Here is an 8,103-nt window from a genome sequence, read left to right as displayed (position 1 = left end):
CTTTGGCTACCTCTTTCATTGCCTTACAGATTAGACTTTGTCATCCACTTTTTGCGCTTATGAAGTTCAGATTTTGGCATTCAAATCAGTTCCTTTACCTTATATAGTTCATATTATGGCATGCTTATCCATCTTGCCCATGGAGTTCAAACTCTGGCAACCTTTGACATTGACTTGAAGTTCAGACTTTAGTACTATATCTCCTTTTTCCTTATTGAGTTCAGACTCTGGAAATCTGTTCCTTGCCTTGCATTTAGTTCGAGCAATGGCATCCATCTATCTTTCCCTGTGGAGTTCAGACTCTAGTTATGTCTCATTTGTCCTTGTGGTTAATTACCATCATTGGTTAATGCCACTCTTGCTTGTTAAGCAATCTACCTTACCTCTGGGCAATCCTATCAAGTACCTCTCTTTGCTTTCATCCCTAGTGGGCTGAACTATGATTTCTCTGATTTTCTTATTGCACAATGAGAATACGTAGGTACGAGGGTTCGAATCTTCTGCGAGCATACTTATTTATCACTCTTGCCTTAGGACATTCCTCCACTCATCTCCATGATGCATTCATATTATACCTTCATTCACTTCATGTGATATACCTTATTCTTTGAGCCAAATACAATATACTTTTATGCTCTATCTTGTACCCCTTTATGAACCAAGAGTTGTTTGTGCTATGAAACCAAACACTTAATTCCTTTGTTTTCGGTTGTTCCAATGCAATGATACTGTGTTATGGGCCCTCACTTATTGGTTCATACCATTTTACTCTTGGGTTCATATTTTCACCCTTGTTGAAGTTCAAAACATTATCCTTTGGTCAGACCATACCTTGATCACACTTCTTTTCATCTTCCACCACTAGTTCTTTGAACTACTGATCACACCGAATTACACCGTGTTTGTGACTCGGATTTCACATTTTTATTAGGACTTTATTATCATTTTATTTGTATTATGCTCTCTTTTCTCTTGTTTTCAGATATTTAGCACTTTCGGACTCTTTTGGAAGAAACGAAGCAAAAAGACCTAAAATTAGGGTTTTTCGACGAAATTACACACATGGTGTTGCACATGGCGGCCGCTATAGGGGAAGCCATGAGTCATCAGCCCTCAACTAGGAGGTAACCGCCATGTTCCCATGATCTACCCCATTTACACACATGGCGGGCGCCACGAAGGGATAGCGGACGCCACCTTTGGAAATCACGTTCCCACTAAAGCCCACTAAGGAGAAGTTAGAGGGAATCATGGTCTTTACAAACTGCTGAGAATCTCTATAAATAGCTCATTTTATTTTGTTTTCTATCATCCAACTTAGTTTTACAACACTAAGCATATAGTTATCATTTGTAATAGCGATAATCCGTCACATCGGGGGGTTATCGCACCATTGTGAGATTGAGTTGGGTCACTTCGAGTTGTTGTCGTCTTTAGCTTCAGAAGTCGGAGGTTTATTTTTGTACCAGAATCAAAGCCTCCGTTTGGAGCAGGTTCTTATTTATCGCTTTATTTATTTATATCCCGCATCGCTTTTACTTTATTTATTTCCCGCACTCGCTTTTATTTTATTTACTTTCCGCACTCGCTTTACTTTATTTATTTCCCGCACTCGCTTTTATTTTATTTACTTTCCGCACTCGCTTTACTTTATTTATTTTCCGCACTCGCTCTTATTTTATTTACTTTCCGCACTCGCTTTACTTTATTTATTTTACGTACTTTACTCGCTCTCTACGCCTCACATTCTAAAACAAACTTTTCATCATGATTAACATCGTTGTGTTCGTTTGTGTTACCATGTCTGGCTATATCTTTTAAAGGTTAGAATGTAAGGATCGCGGTTAAAGTAATATTTCACATATTGAAATCTGTAGAAATACTTTAAAGGTTGTTTTGATTTTTAACTTGAGTTTTCTAAAACAAACTTGGTTAGTTTTAATTATTCGAGGAGTGCGAAAGCACCCTGGCGTAGTAACTAGGAATCTTTATCACTTTAAGGAAAAGCTATTTTTGAAACTGTTTTCAGACGCGTTGATAGGTTTAAAATCAGTAAACTCTTTGGGTAAACTTTCCAAATCAAAATCACTTTTCAACTAAGTTTACGAGTCTCATTTCTTAAAAATAGGTTTAGTACTTTAGCGTTCTGCGCACCTTTTATAAGTGACAATAAAAGGCCTTAATTTAAGGGTAAACTCGGTTCTGAATACGCGAAAGTGACAATTCCTGTTAAATGGATTCTTTTCAAGAGTAGAAAATATTGCCTCATAAGTAGTTCTATTTAGACAATCGAAACATCACTTAACTGACGTGAATTACATTCAACCTGTCTTTACCTGCATTTATTATTTACCGTTATTTTGCAAACTCAATATCTCTTTTATACCGCCTTAGATAAACACTGTAACGATAGTATTTGATAAATTGACGATTGGTCTTTGTGGGATCGATATTCTTTTATATTACTTTGACGTTATTCGTGCACTTGCGAATCACAATGATCAAGTTTTTGGCGCCGCTTCCGGGGACCAACTTCGTCAAATTTCATACCCTGTTGTTACACCGTATAGACTAAGGCATTATTAGCCGGTAAATGCGAAGAACCCGTAGTACCGGAAATTTAGTAGATCTTTTAGCGGAACCCGAACATTATACTCGTACACGCCTCTTACTCATCTGAATTAAGAAAGATATGGCCGAGAATCGCGATAGGCGACCTCTTAAGGAATTTACCCAACCCTCTGATGAGGAACCTAGTTCGAGTATAGTAAACCCCCTTATACCTGCTAACAATTTTGAACTAAAACCGTCTTTGTTGCAATTAGTGCAACATAACCAATACGCGGGTCTCGCTACCGAAAACCCGAATCAACATTTAAAAGTTTTTATCCAACTAGCCGACACCTTTAAATCTAACGACGCTTCACCCGATGCGATCCGTTTAAGATTATTCCCTTTCTCCCTCAAGGATAGAGCACATTCATGGCTAGATTCACTTCCAGCTAATTCAATAACTACCTGGGAAGACCTTAGGAGAGTATTCCTTTCTAGATATTTCCCCCCTAGTAAGACTGATTTTCTTCGAAACCAAATAACTAGATTTGCTCAAAACCAAGGAGAATCGCTTTTCGAAGCTTGGGAGAGATATAAAGAGCTATTAAGAGTCTGCCCACACCATGGCTTAGAACAATGGTTGATCGTTCATACCTTCTACAATGGACTCCATTATAACACCAAGATGAGCATCGACGCTGCCGCAGGTGTAACAGCCCAATTTTTAGGAATTAATTATTATATTATTATTATATTATATTTAATTATTTGGAGTGTTAAGTAATTAAGTGGTTGTGAGGTAGTATAATAATTGATTATATTAATTGAATTAGTATGCTAATTAATTAATTAGTTGATATGAGATATAGTTAAATAATTATATTAATTAACTTGGTTGCATAGTGAATGGTTAATTATTTAAATTTAAATAGAAGTATTTAAATATTAGGTATTATTGGGCCTAGTAATTAAATTAGATGGATATAATGACTTAAGCCTAAATAGGATACTAATATAAATAGTAAGAGGTGAGGAGAGTGAGAATTAGGATTCACTTGAGCACTGAAGGCAATAGAGAAAGAGGAGAGGAAAAGCGAGAGGAGTCAAGGTTTCCATCAAATTGACAAGGTAAGGGGGGAAATCCTTATTATTATGGGTTAGTATGATTGGGTCAATGGGTAGGAACATGTTTTAGGTTGAAATCCTTAATTGGCATGGTTTTGGAATTATTAGATTTGATAAAGACTCTTGAATTGTGATGATTAAATTATGCTAAAACTGTGAATGAATATATATTTGGATGAGTCATAATTTTCTGAACGTGTAGCTTTTTACGGAATCGAAATCGGAGGTCCGGAAGTCCTCCAACGATGAAAAATGCGGAGAAATCTGTATTCTGTTTCGTTGTTAGCGCAGGAACAACTTTCTGTTTTGCGTTAACCGGTTAACCCAGAGCGTTAACCGGTTAACACTTGATCGCGACTTTATGAGTCGAATTTGGGGTACAAACTGCAAGTGCACAGTTCTATCACGTAATTTTAAAAGATATCGATCCCACAGGGACTTATGAATCGATATACCGTTATCTAAGGTTACTTCGTAAAGCTAAGGCAGGTAATACTTTGATTGTTTGGGGGAAAAGCTAAAACTAAAATAAGGTCTAGATTAAATATCAATAAAGCGGATATCGGTACGTAATTCGTCGTAATTAGGGAATCAATTCTTTATTGGTCTCTTGGTTTTAAAAATAAATCTTTTCAGTTGACGCTATTGGTTAAAAGTTTTATCTCAAACTCTCGCTCTGTTGAATAAACTATGATTTTATATTAACGTAGCTGTCACTTATAGTTAAGTCAAAAACCACTTTTTGAAAACAATAGAATCCGTAGAAACTCTTTTTAAGAAAACACTAATCGTTTAAACACCCTTATCTCAAACTCTCGCTCTGTTGACTTAGGTTATATAATTAAATTCAAATGCTTAACTCTCGTCCTCACATTCAATCTTTAAAAATACTTTTTGAAAAAGGTTAGAATTTAATTAACTCTAAAAATTGCTCTCACCCTGATCTAGAATTAATGTCCAATTTACACTGTCCAGTCAAAAACTCAAACTCTCGTTCTATTGAATTTAACTTCTTTATGTCTTTTACTTTCGTACAAAAACCTTGTTATTAAACCTGTAAATTGAGACCGTAAAAAGAGTGATTTTATTTTTAAATGTAATTAAACCAACTTAGTTTTGATTCCTTCATTCCGCTTACTCTACATACCGATACCTAAATAAATTAACCAGACATGCTAAACAGATCTAAACAATTATTACGCTTAATTAAAGTCATATCAGGCAAACAATATAGATAAACAGCAGTGCAGGGCATATATAAATTAAAACAATAAATTAAAGAACCTGTAAAATTAATAGAAATCTTGATTGTTCTCTAATTTCGATGCTTGAACACTCCACCACAGACCGGTTGGATTTGTTCTTCACAATCTTCGATCAGACAGTAAAATAAAGGCGAAGGAATAAAATACTATGATCTAACGTAAGGTTAGATCTAGTTAAAGTTACACAATAGTTTCCGGTGTAGAAACTATTGTGAGAAAATTAATTAAATGCCTAAAAAATTAAACTAACAAAGGAAATAAATTGCTGAAGAAAAATATGGAATGCTGAAAAAAATATAATGCTGTAAAAATAATGGCAACAGAAACAAGGTTGCTGAAAAAGAAAAAAATGCTAAAAGCTAGAAAGCTGAAAACTAAATTGCAGAGCGTAAAAAATGTAAAAGTAGGCCGTCCCAATTTCTCCCATTTGGGTCCTTTATATAGTGTCCATTTGGTCTTGGTGGTTGAGAAAATCAAGGGAGACTTGGTTTTGGTGGTTGAGAAAATCAAGGGAGACTTGGTTTTGAATGAGGGATCCGTGGAGAAAAGTTTGTTGGAGCAAAATTTGGCACGTTTGGCTCACTGCTTCAAAGCGTACTTCGTGGATGCATCAAAGCCAAAAATATAGGAGTGGGGTGTGACGTCCGTCACACCATGTGTTACGCTCGTAACACAAAGTAGCAAGGCGTGACGGTCGTCACGGCTTGTGTGGCGCTCGTCACACTTCAGCGCCCCTGGCTTGTGATTGTGGGCTGGGCTTTGGCTTGGTGGAATTTGCTTCTTTTCATTTCTTTTTGCACCCCTTTTCTTCCTTTTTTTACTTGTGCTTCAAATAAACCACCTGAGATAAATAGAAAGAAAATACCGCGTAATATCTAATAAAATGAAATAAATTGAAATAAATAATAATATAATTTAATTAAATTGAGTCCAAAAATGTGATATAATTTCATGTTATCAAACTCCCCCATACTTAGACTTTTGTTTGTCCTCAAGCAAGATACAGTATAGAAATCGTTTTTAAAATTTGGCCAGATGAAATTTCAAAACACACATCAATTCGTACTAGGTTGCAAGTAAACCTTGTTTAGAAGTAACCTGGGTTTAATCTTGACATCAACAATTACCGTTACAACCTCAGATAACCCCACCTTATGCAAACCAGTTCGAGTAATGCCATTATAGCTATCCTAGTTCCTTTACTCTTATTTCACCCGTTTTCATTCTAGCGAAATCACATTAAGCCCTTTATCTTTTCGCGCACATAGTGGAGTAACCGGTTAGTGATTCTGATCCCCTTTTATCTAGAAGTTCTGGTACATAAGTCGGATAACTTCGTTATTCAGTCCATTGCAAATTGCGGGGGATCGGACCGTAGTCCGCCCTACCAAGTTCAGCACCAGATACCTGCTGTACCAACTCATAATGGATCTTTCATATTATGCTTTTGTATGATCTGCAACCTTTAGATTAAATGATCTGGTAAGGATCACCTAACTTAATTAGTTCATTTCCTGATATATATATTTTTTTATGTTACTTTGGGAATCATTCACTTATATTCATCGGCTCTCCACGTAGTTTGCTATTAAGATGGTGCTGACTTCTCGTATAAACTACTCGGGGTTACTATAAAACTAAAAGTTCAAGGATTTGGTATAATAGGTACTTATCCTGATCTAACATGTTGAGGTTCTCAGAGCGTTGTTATGGTAATGATTTTGTTTTGATTTCACTCAAGTTTTATAAAATAAGCAACCTTTATACTTATTTGGTGTGTTAAAATTTTGTTATGGCTCAAGAAAATTGAGGGGAATAGATAATACGAAATTTTCACACTCGGGACTTGACTTAAAATAATTTATTTTTTTTTCATAATAAGAAAGGGAAATAACAATGAAAGGGAAAATAACATACTTGAAAAGGGAAGGTTGAAAGAACAAGGTTTTCTAACTCCCCCATACTTAAATGAAACATTGTCCCCAATGTTTCAAAGAAAACAAAAGAAAATGAATAGAAAAATGAAAGAAAAAGTCAATGTTGCCTTCTCTGAACACTGCCTCTGAAAATGGTATCTACTGGTTGCATGATGAAAGTCAGTAGCTCGATGAATTCAAGTAGATAATGGCATTAAGTCAGTAATGGTTATTAAAGAAAAATACGGATTGACTTTATGAAAGGGAAGAAGAAAAAAAAATGGATAGAGAGAAAAATTGACATTAATAGAGCTGGAAATATTCGCTATGTTTTACGTCGATAGCGCGGCGACTTAGGAGTGTAAGTACTCATGGTGGTTCTTTCGAGGATGAATCCTCAGTCAAACTTTTAATTATCCTTGATTTCCATGGCCACTTATCAATCCATCTCTCATATCCGTCACTTTTTCTTCTGCGGGGTAGTTTATCCTCCTGAACTTGTGGTGGTGGTTCTGGCTCTATTCTGGGAGCTAGCTTTTCAGGTTTAGGTTCAATTTTTGAAAACACCACCTCAAAGTCTGGTTTGCCCCTTTTTATACTAATTAGTTCCCTAATTTCATGGGCTTCAAATTCTCTCTTCTTGTTCAGGGTGGCAGATAAAGGTGCATTGGTGTGGATATTTTCTGATAGCTCCTCATTTCTTTCGGATTTGGGGTCTACCTTAACTTCCACAGACCTTCGCGGGAAAGGAATTGGTGATTTATAGGGAGGAGGGACAACACATAGCTCTTCCTTCTCTACCTTTTTGACAATCTCCCTTTCGGGTGGTGTTTGTGGAACTTTCTCAATCTCTACTTTTTTCTCACCTGAACCCTCCTCATTATCACTATCCTTAGGATTTTCGGTAAATCTTTCACTGGTGGTTGTTACCATATCCGCATGTTTCTCAGGGAAAGGTCCTAGAGGTGTCTGCGCAAGTAGGGAGATTTGAGTCTCCAATGTCTCGTTGTGAGTGACGAGGGACTCAACCACAATGTTCAGTTGCGTAAGGGTTTCATTGGTATAGAGACTTTGTTTTCTAAATTCTTCATTCTGAAGAGTTTGTGTAGCCACAAAGCGTTCCATCATAGATTCTATCCTTGAGTGAGTTTGCGTCTCAATGAAATCCTCCATTAATATTTCCAGGTTGGATTTATAGGAATCTTGCGATTCCTCAAAATACTGGGAGTGATAATCGTAGAGAA

General features: G+C 36.3%; 1 non-coding gene across 1 annotated transcript; it reads right to left on the bottom strand.

The window, feature by feature from the left end:
* Positions 1-3,076: 3,076 nt before the first annotated feature.
* On the bottom strand, positions 3,077-3,183 carry LOC127088911 (small nucleolar RNA R71). The gene has a single exon (XR_007790714.1). It is a non-coding gene; the product is annotated as a small nucleolar RNA R71 (small nucleolar RNA).
* Between the last annotated feature and the right edge of the window lie 4,920 nt (positions 3,184-8,103).

The sequence above is a fragment of the Lathyrus oleraceus genome, chromosome 5 (genome assembly GCF_024323335.1).
Source record: "Lathyrus oleraceus cultivar Zhongwan6 chromosome 5, CAAS_Psat_ZW6_1.0, whole genome shotgun sequence".
NCBI classification, from domain to species: domain Eukaryota; kingdom Viridiplantae; phylum Streptophyta; class Magnoliopsida; order Fabales; family Fabaceae; genus Lathyrus; species Lathyrus oleraceus.
The sequence above is the reverse complement of the archived record's forward strand: the minus strand, read 5'-3'. Positions and strand labels throughout refer to the sequence as shown.